Genomic DNA, 23,128 nt, shown 5'->3' with positions numbered 1-23,128 from the left:
TTCTTACCATGTTGATGAATCCATGTAGAACTAATTATTAACAAGGCGACATATTGACCCAGCTATAGATTAATCCACGATCAAGTGACTCGAAAAAGGAAAAAAAGCTTCAGTTTTTTTCATATCCCAAATCTTTTCCATGAATTAGGTACATCTTTTCGTAAAATGTGCAAGCTATATTAGTTTTATTCAAAATTTATTGATTGTTTAAGGTTTAAAGATGTTTCGTGTGTGGGTGGAATTTTTTATAACTTTTACCTTAATGATTGCATTATCTTAAATTTACCAAAATTTACCCTAGTTAAGTTGCTAAGGTATGATTCTAAATAAACCATTTCCCTAGTTTACGTAAAAAATGAAAACATGCAATCTTGATTAAAAAAAAGATTTTTTAAAGATTTTAAACCAGTTAAATATATTGATTAAGTATTTTCTGAAAATAGTCATAATTTGAAACGTTACTATTTCTTACCATCATAAACTTATAGGTCTAAAAGTATTAAGGTTATAAGAACTACATTATTGCATTGTTCTGGAGATTTGATAACCCACTCTATTACATCGGTGACATCGTAAGTATTAAGTGGTTGTGGAATTTAAAAAAATTGAGTCGAAATTGAAGATACAGTTGTAAAAATTAAAATTACTTGTAAGTACGTAACTGTACCTACTTTATAAGGTAACAGAATCAAATACTGAAATTGTTACAGATAAATCTTAAAGATGCAGATTTAAATTTTTGGAACATAATTTTGCATTCTTTGCTTGTAATGCGAAGAGTGTAACTAAAATTATAAAATTGAACAGCGGATTGAATAATTTTAATAAATTCATATAAACTTTTTATAGAGATTAAATAGATTAGAAAGACGAAAACAAGGCATCTACTTACCTAAATTGTACTTTAAATTATGAATATGTATTGAATCTGGAGCTAAAGTTGTTCATTTTATAATTATCATTGTGAAATTTTATTCTTTGAATATGTATGATTTTTGTTGTTTTGATTATTTATACCCAGAGTGGTAGAAAGTTAGAATAATTCCATGTAGTAATTGATGACTTGTTACCCTACTTGCATGATACACGAATCTGGAAAGAAAACACACAACGTCTACCTTACTATAATACTGATTTATTAAAATTTCATGAAATCGATTTTGGCGTACAAACTTACAATTGTAAAAATTATTAAAATGTCACATTATTCGAATAGAAATTAATCATAGTAGCAATTTTTCAAAATTAATCCGTTTCGTAGGGAAATTTCAGAATCTACTAAATTTAAAACACATTTGCATCGTAACTATTTTAATTGTCAAATTGATCATTTATTGCATCTGTTTAAAGTAATAAAACTGACGTATCCAATAAGAAAATATTCATTTTTCCCATGCAAACTACTTACATTACAAAATTACTTCCATTTTTATATATAACGCTTTCAAAAAAATGAACTTGTTAATGAAGTAATAAAGGACTGTTGCCGTGTATGGTGTTTTAATGTAGGCACGTTCATAGATGTTTAGTTTGTAATATTTTGACCCCGTTGCTAAATGTTGCAATAGATTTATGTATATAAAGACCACTTGTAGATGTTTTACTACAATACTATAAATAATTTGTATAATGATATATAATATAATAATGTATCCTATAATCCCAGAAACATTAATATACTGTAACCGTTTGCATGTTGTCAAAAATAAATTTTAAATGTTTTTGTGAAATAGCTGCATTTTTGAATTGGGAGAGCATTAAATTTTTATAAAGCAAACAGTTATTTATTTAATCTAGGGAAGAATTATGTACAAAAATCTACTCAATTTTGTCCCTCCCGTATTTTTTTCTTTACAAATCTCGCATTTTTACAGGAAAGCAGTAATACTCAGGACCTTAGTTGATTGTGACTGTTGTAGCTAGTTAAATTCTACACATTATGCAAAAGAAATTATTCATTTCCATCCAGTAGTTTGTGAGATTTCCACCTTTGTATGCAATCATCCTTCCAATCTACTCAATTTTGTCGGCTAGTGTAATTTTCCGACTCGTATACTTCACGATTTGTTTTATTTTTAATTTATAATAAAATTAAGAAAACCATGTATTCATATTTTCAAATATAGTGGAATTACGAAAAATTCCTTTAGATTTTAAAAATCATGACAGCACACAAATTACGGTCAAATCTTATCAAGAAGGATCAAGAGACCAATCTGCATTACAAATAAACTACTAACATCCTAGAATACTCACACCGGCGGTGAAATTTCATATTTTTTAATCAGAAAATATTATTCCTTTAATATATCGTAAAACATATTTTTTGTTTTTTACTTGCAATCTTACAAATTTAATAAATTCTCTACTAGTTTGTTTACTAAATTGCGAGAATTTTTACCTAGTTCTTATATAAATCCAGAAGTCATAATTTTGATACGAACATTTTGACAAGTATAATTTGAAAAGCAGTACAAAATTTCGTACAATCAAATCAAATCGGGTTAGTACGTACTTGCATTATGGACCAACCACCTAATCAAATACATATTTGCAGAATTTAGTAAAATATGTATAGTTTCTTGGAGCCTAACAAGAACTTTAGTTCAAATTATACTGAATTAAATTTTAGTAATAAAATAAATGAACTAGAACATTTTGATATTTTCTGCACAGTCCTGGCTAAACTTGCACAGAAACAAAACACATGCGTTTTCAAATGCCTGCTATCATAAACCGTATGTCATTAACTAACGAGAGAAAATATTTTTCAAAACTAAAAATTAAATCAGTATAAAGCCAAATGGTAATTGTTTATAAAATCCAAATATCTTAAGATTCGAAGATGCAGTAACAGGATACGCCGGATCAGCAAATTTGACTTTCTAAGCCATATTAAACAAATTTTCCCAAACCCTGCCAAGCTGAGGAACTTGATTAATTTCACAACTTTATTCATATCGTGATTTAATTTTCTAACCGTTAAAAACGTTATTCTTAATGGGAAAAATACTTAAAATATTTTCATTATGCTTCAAATAATCAGTTTCAGATGTCCAAAACTCTTTTTGGGTTCGTGTAATATCGTCCAAAGCATAATAAAACTACATTTGGAGTAGAAAACTCGCAATATTAGTTCCACATCTAATATTTTTTATACTTTAATATTCATAATATCACTTATGTACATAATAAAAGTATTGATTATTCTGATACGAATTTTTAAGGGAGCCATTTAAAAATCTTTGATAATTTGTGGCCTTACGGTACTGGTAATTATTCATTATTTGACTTTGAATTTCAACACTGTACTCATTTATGAATAAGTCCGTTTTAATAAGTTCCAATTTACCATGTTGGAAACTATTATATTTTCAGTTATTGCCGTTGTCCTTGCAAACTGGTATATGTTAATTATCTGAAATAATTTATAGCGAAATTATAAATAAGCCTTCACAAAATAAAAACAATTAAACAAAATAATTTTGCAAAACTAGCAAAAAATCAAAACAGTGTATGGTTAACTCCGTAATAAATATTTCGCTGTATTGTCCAACTCTATTGTAATGGAAAAGATCGTACTTCAATGCGTTGTACATTTCAGAAAGAAGTATGGGCCAAAATTTAGAGGCGATCTTTTACTGGCATGTTGGGGTTATGTCTTCCTAATAAATTGTTTTTCTACGCATTTAATACGTCTATTTATAAAATAACAATATAGGTGAAATATCTTATGTACAGTTGACATCATAAGGACATTTTGAGGATTGTAGTAGTTCTTATGCACTAGGGAATTATGTCTAGTTAATTGTCGAGTGATTATATATTTACTTATTCATGTGAATAAATATTTAGGTTTTAATTACTGTGTGATTTATTCAAAAACAATCAGTAATTCTATTACATTTTGGTAAATAGGCCTTGGTAGCAAGAAATTTTGAAAAAAAAACTAGTCTACATAAAATTTTATATATACACCTTTGTGCAAAAAGTTATCCATCACAGCAAACCCGTAAGAGCTACCTGTTTTATAAATTAATTTGAACAATTTTAATTTTCACAAATAAATAATTTTTGCTGCATAATTCTTATCTAGTTGGTAATTTTGCTTTCCAACTGTCAAACCACATTTTGAGAAAAACACAAAGTTTCTACACATAACAATGAAACGATTTCAAACAAAAACTTTCATTTGTATTTTACATATATTACATATCATCGTACTAATTCATTAAAGACTTTAGTTCTTGTCGGACAGTGGAAATTTTTAACACGGAAAGGATGCATCATTTGCGTGTTAAAAATTCTTTCATTCCTTTCCTTATAATATATTTTATTTAATCCTGAACATAAAAACCTGCATAAATATGGGACATGGATCTAAATTTGTACATGTCGGACTTAATACATATGTCGTTAAAAAATTTTGGGGAAACTATTTTGCCTAGATTTGATTGAGGTTTCTTATTAATCGCATCCGTGTGGTAATACCATATGACTATTTGAGAGTAAAAATGGGTGGATTTGATGTTGCAATAAATTGACTACGAGAGATGTGTCATGTTCAAGAGTCAAAAAGCTAGTTGTTTATTCAATCAAAAGAAAGGCCTCTTTAAAGGTGTTTTAGAGAGGAGATATTTAGTCTAGAGAGCTATTGAGGACAAAACTAGTGCAAGTATTTTATCCAGGTACTTTTATGGTAGTCTAAATAATTCTTGGCAATAATCATAAACAGTCATTTATACATGATGGATTTAGTCCGGGTACTTTTAACAAAACAGTCATAACAATATTTCGAGGGTCGTGAGAGCGTAGCTGACCTACATTTAATTAGAATGATATTTTATGATATGAAGATTTCATATTTACGACACTATTTTCCAGGTATCAAATATACATTCCAATTCCAAAATGTATAAGTTTGGTTCCAAATTTTTAAATGTTTGCTGTCTGTAAATTTAATTTGTTAAGTCAGATCACCGGGTGGTATTAGGTGGTATTTATGAAGTTTGACAAAAATGAAAAATTCCACTTATTATATTTGTAAGTAAAACTTACTTTAATTTTTCTATTTTTCCCCACATACTGCCACCTAATGGAAGTGTATTTAAAGGGCTCGTGTGCGGGGACCTTTCAAGTTAGAAGTTTCTGGTAAAAAGCAAAATGAACGTCTCAGAAAAGTAGCCATAGGACACTTATGGAGTTTTTCAAAATTTCAAAGAGTCACCGAAATTTTTGAATTATAAGGGTATCATTATAGTTGTATAAGACAAATGTAACTCAGAAAGGCCAGAGATGAATGATAGAGATATTAAAAGGTCAGCGGGTCACATCGGGTGATATTTGGGCCACAATAAATGTATTAGGCTGTTTTTGAAATTATGCTTTTCAGAAGCAGGAAAATTCAAAATGTGGGATTTTTTATGGTTTTAATTGAACAAGGGTACAGGCTTCGGGAGTACATTTATGGAGTAGATGTCAGTAAAATGGTATTGCTGAGGGTCGTGGAGTTCCCTCTAATGAACTATTTTTCCAAAATCTGTCGCCCTGAAAAGTTAGTAGGTTATATATTTGAAGGGACTAAAGCACGTTAGCTAGCATGTAGCAACGACAAACAATTGAGTACTAAATCAATTAAAATACGGAAAAATAGTGCTTTTCAGCAGTTTTGCTGCCAACTTGTAAAATTTAAGAATAGAAATCAATACTTTTATTATATACATAAACTGATATTGTGAATATTAAAGCATGAATATTAGATATGGAATTAACATTGCAAATCTTCTGTTCGAAGTGTAGTTTCACATGTCTTGCACAGTTTTAGACGTGTCCAAAGTGTTTTGGACGTCCAAAACGAAGAGTAGGATAATTATTAGCTGAAGCAAGTTAAAGTATTTTAACTATTTAACGCATTAAGAATAACGTTTTTTACAGTTGGGAAATTAAATGACGATATAAATCAGGTTGTGAAATTAATCAAGTTCCTCAGGCATGGCAACGGTTTAAGAAAATTTGTGTAATATAGTTTAGAAAGTCAAACTTGTTGATCCAGCAGATCGTCATAACACCTTTTGACTCTAAAAATATTTTGAATCTATTAATATTTACTACATGGCTTTTTATTCATTTAATTTTTAATTATTTAAATATTATATATTTTTCTACAATTCCTCCTTCAAGGGATGGAAATGGTAAAAGTTTCAAAAGGATCTGTGAGTCGCAATACCTGAACCCCTCCTCCTAAGCATAGGAATAATTTTTTTGTAATATGGACAACCCCAGCGTCAGCGATACTATTTTACGAAAGTAGTTACATAATATGTAATCAAAGATATTTCTCTGGTAACGGATGCTTGAATTTTTATAAAAACATAAATGCAATTGATGGCCTACAAGCTTATAATGAAAAATGTTAACAGACATTCGCACAATTTTTTTGAGGAAATATCCAAAGAATTTAAACGCTAATGTAGTCTTTCGCACGGGTCGGGATTTGGCCATCCCTAACCCGAACATTAGCCGCTAATGTTCACTTTTAAATATTTTACGAAATCTGATTTTATCCTTGCAACACGTAAAAGTGATATCTTGTGCTGTTAGTGGTTAACCCGCAAATTACGGGTTTTCGTAATTTCCAGGTATTATTGTGACTTTAAAGTAAATAAAAATATGAAGATTTTCTCCACAAATTTTAATAGTGCGATCTGATTGGTTTTAAAATTCAAATCGTAGTCATGAATTTTGTAATTTTTTTGCCAAGTGTGCACAGCTTAACTGTCGATATTAGTTTGATGTGAAACTGGGTATGCAATTAATCAAAAAGATATCCAGTGATGTTTGGTCGTATTTTACTTGAAGTGGCTTACAATTTCCAAAATTGATATTTAGGTAAATCATCAGGCTATGAAAATTTTAAACCTGTTCTTTCTAATTTTTATTTCAAATTCATTTTTATTTCAAATTCATTTATTTCAAATTAGTGATAAATATATTATTGGAATTTTTGATGAAATTCGTGGTAAAAATTTATATTTTTAATTTCTCACCAAAACAAAATCTACGATGTAATTATTTTATAAAAAAATAGCTAAATATAATTTTCAAAACGATTATAGGTTCACCTAACTCCTTTAAAATAAAATAAAAACAAGTATTCCATAAATTTACGGACATTTTGTATCGGATCATGTTTTTAACCACCTTTTAACCGACAACGTAATTAAAACATGCTTAAATTTTGGATGTGGATCTAAACTTGTGCATGTTGGAAATAAAATCTAGTTAAAATATTTTACGGGGTTTTCATAAATTTTAAGTTTTGCAAGATTTTACATTTTACCATTAGAAAATCGATGGGCTTAATCATGGGCTTAATCAGTCAAGTGGTCGTGCGTCATTTTAGTGGTATGGGTCAAGGGTACAAAATTTGAAAGTCGTAGGAAGTAGACACATAGCAGGCACATAGTTATAATGGCTCCTATTGTAATAGTTATAATATTGTTATAATGTAATGTCATAATAATCATAATGGCTCCTGATGAAAGAAAATGAAGTGAAATTGGGAAAAATATCATCTCAAGGGATCGCAAGGATTTGTCGGAGGCCATTACTATACTATTCACCAAATTTATTGGAAAAATAAAATAAATAATACTAAACCTAGGGCCGTATTGGGTGACCCATACTCAATTTTCAAGATTCTCCAATCGAACTGAAATTCGGCATACTGATTCCAAATAAAACACAAACTAATAATATGCTCACTAATCATAATACTAATAATATGTTAATCACAAATTGTCAATCGTTGTATAATAATCTGCAAAGCTGTACTGATAATATGTTAATACGGTCAGTTCATACAAATTGTAAATCCTTGGGTCGGGATCCAGAAGTACAAATAGGTTTTTTATGGGTCCATCTCTCTAAGGAATGACGTGTATGAATTTTCGTTCTAAAAGTGTACATTTTGTATCGATTTACAAAAAAATTATAGTTTACAATTATGGAAATAATATTGTTAACTATGATATTTAAAAAAATATGTTTTGCCAAGTATTCACACCATTATCGATAAAAGCAATGAAATTAATATACCATATCGTATAAAAGAATTTAGAAAGTGAGGTTTATTCATAAATCTTTCTTTCTAAAATCTGGAGCAAATTAAAACTTGTAAAAAGTCATGCAATTAATTATAGACACCCTGGTCCGAATTTAAACAACCGTATCCTATGCCTGATAGAATTTTCAAAAGTTATTTTTTTAACATGGATTTTTCATGTATCTGACAACATTTTTGTACAATTTAAAAGAGTTTGGGTGAAAATTATGAATTATGAAAAATTCAGAGCAAGCAAAAATGAAAATTCATTGCCGAATAATTAAGGTCGTCCAGACAATAAATACAGGTTTAACCCGGTTTGCCCCTTACATTTGTGGAAATTAGTAAAATCCAAGTAATATTTTGATAAAACAGTGCTTTCTGTGCTAAATGATTAAAGTTTGAAAAAAATCGAAATGGAAGAAATGGAAAAGAAACACCACATTAGCCAAGGCAAAATTTCGCTAGCTATCCTCTTACATTATAAGCGGTTTGGTTACAAGGTAATTTGTAAAAAAGGTTAATGCTTCGTCCCATATTGTCTGTCAAGAAATGGAAAGCAACTGGAGTCGTTGCAAATGTCAAAGGTCAGGCTCGGAAACAGAAAGCAAAACAAGGTGGTGTAAATTGAGGAAGGTAAATAAATGCAGGTTCCGGTCTTAGTTGACTCAAAATGAAATCCTAAGGCCAAAATTAGTTTTTCATAGTTGTTCATTTGCAGACGATGGTTTTGGAGGGCGTCAGTAACAAAGTTGGCGAAATCGGATGTCGCCTTGTCAAAACAAAACATCCTTGCGTTCGATGCAAGTGATCAATATCTTTATGAGGCATTGTTTAAGGTGCACTCGATTTCATGATAGTAATAAATGATTTTCATTGTTCATTTTATAAATCATTGTGAAATTTTCATTCTTTGAATATGTAAGGTTTTTGTTGTTTTGACTACTTATACCCAAAGTGGTAGAAAGTTAGAGTAATTCCATGTAGCAATGATAAATTGTTACTAATTATTAATACCGTACTTGTATTATATACGAATCTGCGATGAAGATACAAAACCTTGTTACTAAACTTATTTGGGAAAATTTGATGAAATCGATTTTGGCGTAGAAACTTACAAATATAAAAATTATTAAAATATAAAATTATTCAAATAGCAATTAATCATAGAAGCAATTTTTCAATTTCAATCCGTTTCGCAGGGAAATTTCAGAATGCACCTGCTTCGCATTGCCCGACTAATGTTAGTGGTTTTCTTTAGAGAGAAATAGAATTCCTATCCTGCAAGTGGTGTCCTTAACCTAACTATAAGTAGTTTCTTACATGTATAACAAATACTGGGGAAGTTTTCATTTCCGAGAAAATATCCAATTGGGGGATCCGTTCCTTATATGTGTGGTCCGATTAGCTGGATACCGAAATCGCATAAAATCACAATACTTATGAATTATACCTTTATTTGCGATACAAAGTTTGACGATATTATAAGTAAATGTATACTATAAGACAGCAAGTTTGAATTTCATTGAAACTCTTACTCCCGTTTTTTTTTAAAAATATACCCAACGTGGCAGAACATCATGGCAATCGCATTTGGAGGCATATACCTACATAAAGATTTCACTGAAGAAAAAAAAAGTTTTCTACAAATTGTTTCAACATTTACTACATAATTTATTTCGCTACATATAATCCAAATAGATTAGATAATGTTAAGTAAAGTTTAAATAAGTAGCATAAACAATGGGAACAAACAACAATATGATAGAATAATAAATCCTGTAGGAAAATTGATGTGACACAACGCCAAAATATTTATTGCGTGCTGTTTAATTTGTGAAGAAATTAAGATAGAAAGGTCGGGAACAATAATATGTATAACAAATCTGTTCAAATATTCGGCTACCTTTACTGTAAATATTTAAATTGCTATAAATTTTGCAAATTTGAGCACTAGGTAATTTACCACAAGCATTTACTTAAACTATTTACAAATTGGACAACAAACAAATTACAAATTACAACCACAGGTGACGTAACCCACTGAATATTACTAAAATTCCACACTTTTACGTAAAACTGGTGAATAATTGTGAGGCGTATAATTTAAATTTAAGAATTACACCGGAGACAAATAATTAGTGTGACAAAATTATTTCAATAACTTTTATTGGAAAACCGAGAACCATTACAGAAATCTATTATTCTGTAATCTAATTAAAAACAGGACTAATACTGAGTTTGGAACTAAACCTTTGCAAATTCATATGTTTATTTTACACATTTTGAGTAAAACTTTGAAGAAGATTGACATCTGGTAATCTCCAACAGTGTAAAAATTTAGAAATCTGAGATTAGACCTACAATTTTTTTCCTTGTAAATCATCTACAGTTCGGGTGAAACGATTTTTTTAATTTTCCGGCATACAAACTTAAAGATTTACTGACAAACAAACTGATGTGAAATTTATAAAATTTTGGACATTAAACTTTTCTACTTCAAATTTTGAAATGTTTAAAAATGTGATAGAATGATATTTTTTAATTCAAGTAAATCACAAAGTTCAGCGCTGGTGCGTAAATTTGTAAAGGGTATTACAAAATCACAAGATACAAATTCTAACAAAGAGTAAATTCCCTTTTGTTGCTCTATAAGGAATGTATTGACCCTTATTTCAGAATACGTGAACAATTAATGGGAAAAATGTAGCTGGCAAATTTGATAATGCAGTTTTATCTACAGAAAAGTTTTAAAATTTAAGTTCCCACTTTATAAGACTGACATCGTAAAATATTCAAATTGTTTACGATACATGAACATACAAAACCTTGTTACTAAACTTGTTTAGGAAAATTTGATGAAATAGATTTTGGCGTACAAACTTACAAATATAAAAATTATTAAAATATAAAATTATTTGAATAGAAATTAATCATAGAAGCAATTTTTCAAATTCAATCCGTTTCGCAGGGAAATTTTAGAATTTACTAAATTTAAAATACATTTGCATCGTAACTATTTTAATTGTCAAATTGATCATAAAACTCTCATGCAAACTACTTACATTACAAAATTGTTTATATTTTTATATGTATCTCAACGTAACGCTCTTTAAAAAACTGAACTAATTAATGAAGTAATAAAGGACTGTTGGAGTGTATGGTGTACTAATGCAGGCACGTTCATAGATATTTACTAGTAAATATCCTCCTCTTCCACGGAGGATTGAGCCTCCACAGAAATTGAGACTTTCGTGAAACTACGCTTCTGCCAGTCTAAACTTGCTAGGAGTTAGTTAAATCAATATGCTCAAAAAATATAATCTGTCCCATTTGGCGTCGAAGGCATCCAAATTTTTTTGTTAAATAAAATTAATTTTCAAGATCCTCACGGCAAATCAGATGATTATTGATGTGAATAATGGTTCAAGTTTATATTTGGAATCTAATAGATAATGAATCTGTGTAGATAACTAAAATTAGCCTGTTGTGATCTTTAAGGAACATGTATTTTGCTCTAATACGTAACGTGATATACAGCAACATAGAAATTCCTGATGGTAAAGGTTATTATCACATTGTAGTTTTAAATAACGAGGAATTTTATAAAATTCAGGTACAAAGTTAAAGATAAATGTGTAACATTTCGGTTTTTTAAGTTGACTTTAAAAACAGGACATAATGACGATTGCATCTTTGAAGTATTTTGTTATTTAAAAACTCAGTGAAATCAATTCTGGCGTAAAAATTATCAATAAAATAATAAAAAATTATAACTATAATTTGAAATAAAATATTATCAAGATATTACTTATACAACAAAGTTAGCAAAACGCTCATCTGTTTCTATCGTCAGAAGTGTAACAAGAATATAGGAATTTAAAACTGAACGTGTGTACTCTAAAATTTAAAATTTGTGCTTTATTTATGTTATATATTTAGCATAATTAAAATTTACAGAATTTTATTTAAATCCTTTTTGTATTCTTTAATATATTGTTAACGAACGGTAAGCGTTTCCTATAAATCCAACCCTTGGATAAACGAGTTGCTAAAATACGTCATATGCGTCACATACATTTGTAGATAATTTGTTCCAACTTCAATTACATAGCCTACTCCTCCGAGTAGGTTATGTAGAATTACATAAAACACAAAAATTACAATTACAAAAATTACATAAAGCCAATTATGTCAGGTCTGCTAAATATGTGGGGGGGAAAAGCAACAGCAATTTTAAATAGTTTTCTAGATAAAGGTAAAACTTGGAACGGATTATTATGATGGATGGTATTAAAGATTATCGATTTGGACGGGACAGGTTTAAATTCAAAATTCACCCGCATTAGGCTTTAAACACGCCCACCTTGACAGATTAGAAAAACGGCCGTACCCGCAACACTTTTGAAGTAAACTAACAATATACAATTTTTCTAAGATATTGTAAACGGCTATAATTTCGGCGGTAATTTTTTTGTATATCTAAAAACTAATTTTCTGGTTAAATCTTGTGACTAGCAAAGCAATTTTTATGCAATTTACTCGGTCGCACTTAAGACTGAACATGCAAAATAATAATTTTGACTTGTTTCCATAATTTGACTAATTTAACTATTATTTTCGAAAATTGATTTTGAAATTAAGTTGTGTAAGTCAAGTGTCAAATAAAAAAATAAAATCTTTAATATTATTATAATATAGTGCCCAAGTACTTCATTACGGCACTTTTCTGTCACAGCAGTCATATGATCATGAGATGAGCAAACGCGCCTCCCATCGAGATAATTACTCCGCAATACCGAGCGTTGGCTAGTTTAGTAAGTTCTAAATCCGTTCCAAATTTGGTTGTTAAATTCAAGATGAGTGGGAACCCGTCCATCTGGATATTAAGTTTGTAATTAAACAAGAAACGAATATTCACTACGGAACTAAACTTACACATTTGAAATTTATTTTTTTCATGTATTTACCGATCAGTCATAAATTTATTTTCACGCTGGTAATAGATGCTACCGCGAGGCAACAGATGTTACCAACTTTGTAACGAATTAACCAATTTATTACCATCGCGGTAGAGCCGGATATGGTCACCGCTGGTAGTACGGCTTATTACCGAATTATTTTAAGTGTATAATACCTCATTTTCACCGCACATTATTAATTGTGATAACCGTCAAATCTATTTGCCATAAGGTAAATACATTTTTAAATAAATATAGTGTTTGATGTCGAAGTTGTAGAAAGAAAGAAGATTTTGTAATTGAAGAATTACATTCTTCGTATTGATTGGTTAGAGCTTGACAATAGACCTCCAGAAAATCAACTCGTTGGACACTAAAGCATGGACCGAATCATTTAAAAATACAAATAATGCAACAATTTAATGGTTGAAGGAAATTCAATCGTGTAGGTATGTGCAGGGTTATATTATAAACTAATGTTAACAATTAATTATAAACTAATTAATTAACTTGATTTAATGATTTTTTTGTGTTCTGAGAAATATGAAAATTGATATGGCATAATGCCATAGTTGGAAAACTGAAGTTTTTTATTGGGTATATTTGCAGAAGGGTCCCGTTTACGGTTGGTTAACTTACTTAATTGCGGTTAGAAATTCATAGTGGAAAATTTTTAAATTAGCTTAATAACTGCCTAGCTCTAATGTAACAAATTTGAATTTCGTTTTTCACGCAAAAAAACATATAAATCGATGGTTTGTGAACATCATCAGCGGATGTCGTGACTTTTTCCATGCATATTCTTTTTGACACAATAATCGTGGGCAATCATTCACATCTAAAATTAATCATAACACAATTCGAGACCCACAAAACTCATGGAACCCGCAAAACCGCAGCCAATCATAACTTGTCCCGATTTGAGCAAAATTCAAGTCACGGATATTTATAAAAATAATCATTCACTCATTCAAACTTGTTCTACGAGGAAGGTTGTACATCGTAAAATTATCTTCACATTTTTTAATGTGTGAAAATGAATTCGTTCAACAAGTGCAAATCATTCTTTATAATACTCTTTGCTACGATGAGTGTGGATGCGGATTACACTGCCAAACCAGACTTAGGAATTCCGAAGAACTACAACTTTTTCGAGGTCCCGATTACCGGTAAATATTTCGCACAAAATTCTAAGTTTAGTTGAAGGTTTTTTTCAACCTTTCTCGAGCTATTTTGAATTGCGCAAATTTCTAATAAATTGCCATAATAATGAAACTTTTATTTAGCATTGAGCAACTACACGCCACCGATTAACGTCTCGGTTTCCACGACGGTTGAAACAGTCCGGAAAATAGATGAGATTAACAAAGTGATGATAAATACATTTATTTTAAGATACATATGAGGCAATTAGGGTGTCCATGACATATCACGTAACACAAACGCAGTCATAACTACATAACATTGCTATCGTTACGTTACGTGATACGTTGTGGACACCTCTAATTGTATATTTCTCGCAACCTTGTTTAAATCACGCATCCCTGCAGGAACTTACCCTTGGTATGGAAATCATTCTGGGTTGGACAGACTGGAAAATTTTTGCCTTTCGGAAAAACCTTACTCCGCAACAAGTCCTTGATTTAATTAAGGAAGGGAAACATAACAATCGGACCTCGAGACATATGATCACTCTTAACAATTAGGATTATTTGGGGGCCATTTGGAAACCAAATTTGTACATTTGTAAGTCCTTTTTCAAAATGGGACGTTTGGTATGCTTTGAGTATTTTTTTCAAAATGCTTGAGAAATATTGTAACCGTGCAATATAACAGTCAAACTGTTGTCATTTCTTATTGTCATTTATATTTTTTTTGTTTTTAGCGTTATCTTGGACGATTGCAGATATCTTAATAATTTGTTGCCTTCCATTCTAAAAAGTTTTAATATATTTCATTTATTTTTAGACGATCTAATCGAAACCAGTCAACCATTCCTGATGTCGAACCTCATAACTCTAAAATACGACTCTGAAGGCGGTTATATCCAATACATTACTAAAATTATTTTAAAATTCGCGCTTGAAATGGATTTCAAATATTATCCGTTGGATAGTCACTCCTTCAAGTTTAGAATTCGCGGTTGTAAGTTCATAATATTTAATAACAATTAATCGGATAGAGATATAATAAATTTTACTTAATTGGCAAGTTTCTTACAATGAGAAAATGTTAAATCTCATGTGGGAGAAACCACCGATCTTTGGGGACCATGACAACCCAAATTTTGACGTTCAATTGGAAAGCTATTTAGAATCTAAGGCTGTATTTCAAGGTAACTTGAATTTGGGGTAATATGATATTAATGTTTTTTGGGGGCAATGTGACATTTAGTGCCTACGGTTAACTAACATATCGTCGTACTAATTATGATAAGACTTAAGTGAAGTCGATGTTTAATTTTAAATAGATGTATGTTCAATGCTATTCTTATGGAACTTACGTCTATTCAAAACTAAGCAGCGACTACACTTACATGTTTTTAAAATTAAGCATCGACTGTCCTCATATCTTTTCAGAATTAGTACGACTAAATATCGCTTCACAAATATGATAACTATTTTGGTTACAAAAATAATTTTAATTAACTTTGAATTTTTCCTACAGACGAAAAATTCGACGAGTTATCCTTCAAATTAATTTTCCGTCGCAAGATCAGCTACCATGTCGTGCAAACATTCATCCCGAGTTTGCTATTAATAGTCATAACCTGGCTGTGTTTCTTCATGCCGCAACGCCTCGTGGAAGTTCGTGTGGGAATCTGTATGACAATCGTGCTCACTTTGACCGCAATGCAGGACAGGTACATAATTCCACGTGTGGTTTTTATTAACGAAACATAGACCTTCTTATTTGCGGCTATGTTTAAGAAGAAGGTAAGAAGGTCTATGTTTCGAATTTGTAGTGGATTATTTAGAAAACCAAGTTTGTTACGTTTTGATTGAATATATTCCATTAGAAAAATTCATAGCTTGTTTGCAAAAAATATGTGCAACGCTAAGCGCCATGTATGAATTTGTCTCGCAATTAGCAAATTTTTAAAGCATTTGTAACTCAAAAACAGGCAAGGCTCACCTAAAAGCGCATACGTCAAAGCTTTAGACATTTGGATGGTTGGCACAATATTTTTCGTCTTTTTAATCCTAACCAAATTGGCGGTGATAATATGGTAAGAAATTTCAATGCTTTAAATTACCTGATTTAGTAAATTATTTAACGGAAATAAATTCTCTTCATAGGTTAAAAAATAGAAGGACGGAGTACGAAAAAGAGACTAAATCATGCCCCTTTTCAATCCAATTACGAAGCGCTGGCCATTCTTCCAATGCTGAGAACGGATTTTATGCAACAAACACGATTGAAAGTAGCGCGGCTAGAAAATTGGAATTGGTTCTGGATGGAATTTCAATACTATCAAAGACGCGCTTTTCCTTTTTTTTTGGTTTTATTTTTCACATTTCTCGCCATCTATTGGGGTTGGCTGGTCGTTTTTTCGGGTTTCATTGATTGGCCACGGCAAAATGAGACACTGAATCCTAATTTGTAATGACGCTTTGATTAGTTTGTACAGGACAAATGAATTTCAAACGCTTCATTGGCTACAACTTATTTACTTATTTTACACCGATTGGTAGCTGGTTTATTACCAATGGGTAAACTTTTTTTCAACAATACGAGAACGATTTTCATTTGTCCATTCCTATCACTATACTGTCAACTGTCTATTCTATAGCGAAGTTTACTACAATTATGCAAATCGATGGCAGAACTTTATTTCCACACTTGTATTAGTTTTTAACAATTTTCTAGCAATTATTAGGGTAAGTTTAAGTTACTACTAGTTGTTAACAAATTTATCACCATAAAGGTAGGTAATTGGTACCGGATTATTCTAAAATTTAGTAAGGGGAGTGTGAGGGACAAACGGAAATTAGTCAAACTAGTAATAAGGAATAATGTAATGCATTCGTGTACTAGTAGGTAAGTTTGTGTTTGGAATTTGCATTTTTCTCAAAAATATCCAATAAAGGTTTAAATTTATAAATGAACAAGTTTAGTTCCAATCCAAGTATTATTTCATAATATTATAAGCAATTTGACTAATCAGATTCTTGCAAATTTGTTGCCTCTTATTGACTCTATCAGCTTCATTACTGACATTATTTGGTGGGGAACTGTTAAATTAAAATTTTTAATATACACAAAATATTTGCTGAAAATTATATTTATCGTCAAAATTACATGTAGAATATAAATTAATATTAATTAAATTAACATGTAGGATTTCCAAATTATTTAAATTCAGTAATGCAATGTATACAATTAACTGGGAAAGACAGAAATAAAGATACAAATCAAATCAAAATCAGATACGCCAAAAACTCAGCTGCCTTGTAGAATTTGTCAGGTAGAACATGTCACAATTTTGAATGTGGTTTTATAATCACCCTGTGGATCATTTATAGCAAGGCATAATACTTGACGGGTTTAATATACAACCAAATTTGGCTTCGAAATGTTCGAAATAATTCGAAATGAAACCTAAACAAGTTATACTTTTATTTCTACAACTACAATTTTATGACGCACTGAAATACGTATTGCTCCATAAAATTATAAGACTGAATTTTAGAAATCCGATAAAAATTTTGAGGAAAAATATTTATTAACTTTAAAAACTTTGAAACGTTTATACCATCAAGTGTTCAAAGGTTTAATATATATTGTCCTCGGAAAATTTAGGAAGTTGGTTCAATATATTAACTAATTTTAGTTTCAATAACATTTTCGAAACTATAGGTAAGAAAAGTATCATGTATAAATATTATCTGTTTGTTTAAGCCATGCATTGACCTAATTATAAAATTAAGATTGCTGTCGAACATTATCATAATCATTATATCATCATATCATTATTTTTGAACTTTGCAAATTTATGTCTTTCTATTTTTTTAAGCGTGCTTCTACATAAATATCAATCAAGGTAAAGTATTCGGTATATTAAACATATCATGTCATCATCATCGAATCTTGTCATCTGTTTGTTTCTTTTGTTAATCCATTTGGTTCAAACAATCAAGTTCGTTGTCGAAAGTAATCAATAAAATAAATCCAGTAAAGACGAGTAGTTTCATGCAATTTTTTTAAACTGCGAATTTTAATTTAATTAATTGATATTGTTTAAATATGAATTCCAACTTTTTGTTAAAGTCGACTTTTAACTTCTAATCGAGGTCAATTGATCGGTTTGATTGATTGATTAACATTTTAACGAACTAAGTTTTAACGAATATTTGTCCCAATTGTGATTAGATTTTGTGTGATAAACATTACTTGATATTCTAAACTAACGTGTTTCAGAAAAATCTTCTCAAAATCTAACTCCAACAACTAGAACAGAAGTGAAATCAATGGAAGTAAAATCGGACATTTTAATTGTTTTCAGTGCAGACATTCAATAGGAAATCGAATTTTCAATTAAAAAGCATAAGTATCGTGACAATTTTAATTTCATGGACATGTTGGGCACGAGAAAATTGGCAGATCAAAGAAAACATCAATGAGTAGTAATATAATGAAGTAATTATACTAAAATTTTACTCTAGTAAAAGTGCATGTAAATTTGTATGGGTATCATCTCGATAATTGTGTCTGCTACGTTCAAAATAGTGACTCCTAATTTACCAATATAGAATTTATTTATACACAACATAATAGTTTACTTTAAATTCTTATAAATCACTTTGTCTGGCACAGAAATATACATAAATATTTATACAAATATGTTCTATTGGCAAAAATACATACATATATAGTTATAAATTTTATATCCAAGCCACTGATAGATGTGATAATATCACTGACATTTCGTTAAAATTGCATACCGTGTCGCAGCCATCCCGAACAAAACAGACCCATACGTACATATGGCCAATGGGAGAGGTGATGGGAAAGTGAGTGAGATTTCAGACTACCAACTCCAATGGGAGTTGGATGCATGATCCAACTTGCCACTTTTTGCACGAAAAAAAGTAGCGGGACTCGAACCAGGAGTCCCTCCGGCTACCATCCTCTCTTCCAACTCACTTGGCTAACCACACTGGAGTGATTGGGTTAAATTGCTCTAGTTACCTTACTCACTGAACATAACCCATGAGTGTTTGGGCGAAATGTATGAAACTCTACATCAATACATAATCTCCCCTGGACCATTTTATTAATTTGCATACATATTCTACCCAAATGAAAGTCAATGAATGAACTCCCGGTTTGGAGTCAGTTAACTCATCCGAGTTGCAAAAATAATGTAGAAATACTGCTGAACCTGGGAAGAGGGCAAAGATCTGGTACGGACAGCATGGTCTGGTCCCGGACTGGACTAGGCTGCTGGATCTTCACTCATAATAACGGTATGGATAGTGGATGGATGGTAGTGAGGATGGGTTCACTTGTACTCTGGGTCGGTCACTACACTGTTGGGGGCGATGTTCTCCAACTCTCCATTCTTCTGAGAAACTTGTCCCATAAAAATATCACTCACCCAAGAAGAGATCTTTACCTGTAAAATATCTCAAGAATAATGCGGATGACCTTGTCATCTTGCTCTCCATCCGATACGTTTCATCCATTCCATTCCAGAAAGGACGAGTTCCATGAACTTGGATAAATACTTGAATACGCGACCAGAGTAAAAGTACAACCGGTTACTTACTTTTAACACTTTGTCCCTTGCACATAGAGATATTTTTATTTAATTAATCCAGTCCAGGCGACAAAACGGCGCCCCAATTGCTGACTAAGCACTTCTTCTCAGAGTCGGTATGAATGACCAATATATAAGTAAGAAACGAGACTTATTAACCACGACCACAGTGAACATGGATGGACGGAGATGACACGGACCAATACCACGCGGTAACAACCACGCCACGATGTGAACAAACGACACGACCAACTAAGGTGACATGCACTCAACTAGTATGTACAACTATCACAAGATTTTTTACGCCATGGTGGTGGTTTGTGGTCTTGATCTTGAAGAACAAGTCGACCCTCTCCATCCATCCACAACCACTCTTATTAATCCTGATACTCAGATTCATCTCTCTCACAGCAATAACAAAGTTTCATCAGAATGATGACGTATCCAACAACAATAAGACCAGTGCATGTCTACCGAGCTATCCTTCTTAATAACCCGATACAATCAGTCACTGGCTGGCTGGCAACAACTCTTCCCCCTCAACCCCACACCACCAAAGACATAAAGTAATAATAAAGGTGTTTGAGGCAGACATGCCTTCAATACAATTAGTTTGGACTGACATAATCCTTTTTTAAAACGCTGATTTTAATAAATTTGCATACATCAACCACACTCAAAATAATGTGGTAATAAGTACATAATAGCGAGTTTTACCGCGAGTGTAGTAATACATCCCATCACCATCCGCGGTAGAAAATTTACTACCATTTCTATTACCAACCTAGGTAAAAACTTCTACCAGATTGGAAATGAATATGGTAACCCTTTGTTACCAAATTTTCTGCCAAGTTGTGGTATATTTCCACCAAACGGGTAAAAGTGAGAGCGTCTCTTCTCCTCCACCACCGCGGTAGTGCATTAATGCCAGCTTTCTCTTCCATCACATTTCCAGAAAATTAATTAATTAATTCAGAAAATTAATTATGAATATCCGTGATAATTAATAAGAGTGTCGAATCCTTCAAGAGGGAAGAAATTTGTAAGGTGTGAGGAAGATGTAGATTACAATGGGTTTTATAAAATGGTAAGTGAATTAATTTTAATTTAGATTTCTGATCAAAATAATAAAAACTTTATATGTTTAATAATTAATAATATTTTTTGTGATTAAATTAGGTCAAAGTTCTAATTCGATACTGACGAGTCCATCGATCTAGAAGAGGACGAAGGGGTGAAATCGGCCGCAGTCTTCCCACTATTTTTAGGTCAGTCAGTCATCAATCCCGAACATTGTGTTTTAAATCAAGGGAGAAGTTCCGTCCTAGATTGGATACATGTATCCGACTTCTTCACAGGCTGTTATTTATGGTAAGAGGTCAATAAGTAGTTTGGATTTAAATAATGAATTGCGGTCCTTAATTAAAATACTCGTTAATAATTATTTAATTCATTTAGATAACAAATCTCTAGCTTCAAATTCATGCTCCTCCCCCATAGTAGCTCCGGTTGGCTACGAAGAAGTCGACAATTATTATCAAGTAGGTCATTTTCAAAAACCGTATTCCAATATTATAATTGTTCTGTTGACAAACTGTTTTTGATTTTGGTGTGGCATGGAGCAGAATCCTGAACTGGAAAATCTTGTGTCGGAGTATAACAAAAAGAAATTTGTGGAAGCATCAGCTGGATCAATTGGTTCAAGAATTTGTTGAGAAAGTGGTTCGACTTAAAGGGCAAGTGTTGATTAATTAATTTTCTGTGCAAATATTTTGTTTAAATCGGCTAATCTTTTTTTTCTTTACAGAGAGGCACCATCAACCAGGGAGAAAAAATTATTTGCAAAAGCTATTGTTGACCTCGTCCCAGCATGGTATTATCCTCAGACGATCGACGGAATTGCGAGAAATTATATTTAGTCCTGCTTTATATATTTTATGTCTAATTATTATTTTTGTTCCCCGTTAGTATATCATATATTATAAGGTCAACAGATCAAATATAGTACGGCCCCTATAATTATAGACGTAACTTTGTTGTGTTATGAATTTGGTCTAATTTTCCCTGTTAAATGTTTAATTTAATTTAAAATGTCAAGTTGTATGGTAATTATATAATTACGATGTACTACTTTAAAAAGCCCGTATAATTAAGTAATACACCAAAATCCAACAATAATTTGTAAAAAAAACTTAATTAATGTGTTTATAAATAAATGAGAATAAATATGTGTCACGTGAGCCATTTTTATTTCATTATTTACTACCAACATGCATTACCGAGCTTTTACCAACTGTAGACCTGCATATTACCATTATCACCGAACTTATTACCGCGTGCTGGCTATCCTTCTACCCACCTAGTAACGATGGTTCTGTTGCTCCACGGTAATGGCTCTTCTACCAGCGCAGTAGAGTCACATATAGTCACCGCCTGGTAACATTCTGGTGATAGAATTTTTTTGAGTGCATGTAAATATATTTACATGCGTGGTCTATGCAAATTTATTAAAATCAGCGTTTTAAAAACGATTATTATGAATCTTTTACACTGCTTGCTTGCAACGTCCATATATACGTTGCAGTGGTGGTCATAAACTAAAAATTAATGTATTCAGCGAACGCTTCCTTAATAATCTAAATAAATTCACAAACTAATGTCTTAACCAAAAGTTCATTGTTACACACAGACACAGCCAATTATATATATAGATATATCCTCCGCCCATCCGTGGGACGGGCTTTACTACTAGTTGTTACATAAAACGACCACAAGTGGAATGAACCTGGAGAATACGTTGATCAGAAACTCATCCGTTCACTTTTGGCCAGTGTCGTCATCAATTTTGCACTCTAAACTTATTGCACTCTTCTTCAGTGCAAGATGATGCTTAAATTATTTATACTTTCACTTTCTTAAAATCCTGATTTAAAACTAAGTTTTAAAACTACGTCTACACTTTTGTTGTGCCAGTGTCAAGTTCAAGTGCGTCACATACGTATGCATCTATAGTTTGCATTATTCGCAAAATTATTCGCGAATTAATGTTATCGCCTTGTTTACTCGATCCAATAGGGCATGGCGTAAATCTGACTTTTGTCTACGTGCATATGCTTCCTATACATGTGTTACAAAACCAAAGTCATGGTCATACATCCTTACAATATCCACTTTGATACGTTCTCATCTCCTGGGGGGTCAACATCTTAGTCACGTTCCAAGAAGAAGAAAATTCACTTTCAATTTCATCTCCAGGCATAAAAAAATCTCAACAAAAGACACAAACACATTTATCAAATC

General features: G+C 31.4%; 1 long non-coding RNA gene across 1 annotated transcript; it reads left to right on the top strand.

The window, feature by feature from the left end:
* The first annotated feature begins 20,307 nt into the window (after positions 1-20,307).
* Positions 20,308-21,980, top strand: LOC118438692. Its single transcript, XR_004836997.1, has 4 exons — positions 20,308-20,915; positions 21,008-21,199; positions 21,287-21,369; positions 21,454-21,980. It is a non-coding gene; the product is annotated as an uncharacterized LOC118438692 (long non-coding RNA).
* The last annotated feature ends 1,148 nt before the right edge of the window (positions 21,981-23,128 follow it).

This window comes from Folsomia candida, unplaced genomic scaffold (genome assembly GCF_002217175.1).
Source record: "Folsomia candida strain VU population unplaced genomic scaffold, ASM221717v1 Fcan01_Sc024, whole genome shotgun sequence".
In the NCBI taxonomy this organism is placed as follows: domain Eukaryota; kingdom Metazoa; phylum Arthropoda; class Collembola; order Entomobryomorpha; family Isotomidae; genus Folsomia; species Folsomia candida.
This window is presented reverse-complemented; position numbering and strand designations above follow the sequence as displayed.